This window comes from Bison bison, unplaced genomic scaffold, assembly GCF_000754665.1.
Source record: "Bison bison bison isolate TAMUID 2011002044 unplaced genomic scaffold, Bison_UMD1.0 scf7180017864041, whole genome shotgun sequence".
NCBI classification, from domain to species: domain Eukaryota; kingdom Metazoa; phylum Chordata; class Mammalia; order Artiodactyla; family Bovidae; genus Bison; species Bison bison.
In genome coordinates this window covers 689,450-690,660 of record NW_011494613.1, presented here as the reverse complement: position 1 = coordinate 690,660, position 1,211 = coordinate 689,450, and the positions used below count along the sequence as shown (strand labels likewise).

Below are 1,211 nucleotides of genomic sequence, written 5' to 3'. Positions count from 1 at the left end.
ACGTGGTGGGAGGCACTGAAGGTGGAGGCTTCAGATCGGGGGACCTGGGGCGCGAGGGGGGGATACGGAGGAGTCAGGGGCCTGCAGTCAAGGCTAGTCCCAGCCGGGGGTGGGGGGAGGCAGAAAGACGCACTGTGCGCTCTAACTGGGGTAACATACTGCGGAGGCTCAAGTGTAGAGTCCTGTGAGATGGACTCCACCTGTAAGCAGTCTCTGGAGTTTCCCTCCCACAGGAAGGGAGGGAGAAAGTACCACTCCCTGCTGTTCTCTGTACCCACACCCAAATCAGTCTGTCCCCAAAGTGAAGCTGCTCCTTCTTGATGACAGTCCAGCCCATTTCCTTCTGGGTGCTCTCTCCACTTCAATCTCTTTCTCCCAATTTAGCCTTAAGGACCCAGCACTAAAGTTAGCCACCTGGTGAGAACCTCCCCTGCTTTTCACTGGGGAGCAAAAGCAACCAGCACCTCCTTCGAGCCGGAATCGAACCAGCGACCTAAGGATGACCACACGTGTCAGATCTACAGTCCTCCGCTCTACCAGCTGAGCTATCGAAGGGTGCGCGCCACCAAGTGGCCGGGGACCTTACTTTTTCTGGAAATGCCGCAACACCACACTGAGACGCCCAAGGTGAGGTCGTCCGAACTCGTCGGAAGCCCCTTTGAAGAGACCGGTGTGCTCACCGCCAGGGCGCCAAGTGCGGGTGCGAGGACCCGGCAATCCTGCGGGGTGGCTGCGGCCCGGCCTTTGTGTCGGCCGGCATCGGGGCAGCGAGTTTCAAGATGCCTCGTTTTCTCTCCGCCGTCCCTCTTTCTACAAGTGGGGACCGCTCCCTGAAAGCGCGGAAGAGAGCTAGGGGAGAGGCGTTGGGAAATGGATGCGCGCGTGGGGTGCGGGAGGCCGGGCCGAGGAGAGGGCACCGCGGAGCCGACTGCCAACCGCCTAGGCAGCCACCTGGTGCTCTTTAAGTGCCGTCAGTTCAAACTACTCTTTTGGTCAAAATGGTATTATTTGTTGTGCCGCCCTTCAAAGCCAGTATCATCTTGCCTGCATTCTGCAGGTCTCCTATGGATCTCCCTGCTTTCGCTCTGTCACCTTTACAGCCAGAGTGATTTTCTCTCCTTTGCTAGGGGAGTGTGGAAGAGGGGTGGGGGTGGGATGTGGAGGGTTTAGATGAAGCTGCTTCTCTTCTGGAAACTTCTGGTTCACTCAGA

The 1,211-nt window shown here is 58.1% G+C and overlaps 1 non-coding gene across 1 annotated transcript; it reads right to left on the bottom strand.

Annotated features, from left to right (window-relative positions):
- Nucleotides 1-465: 465 nt before the first annotated feature.
- On the bottom strand, nucleotides 466-555 carry TRNAY-GUA. Its single transcript is given in 2 exon segments — nucleotides 466-501; nucleotides 519-555. It is a non-coding gene; the product is annotated as a tRNA-Tyr (tRNA).
- Nucleotides 556-1,211: the final 656 nt, after the last annotated feature.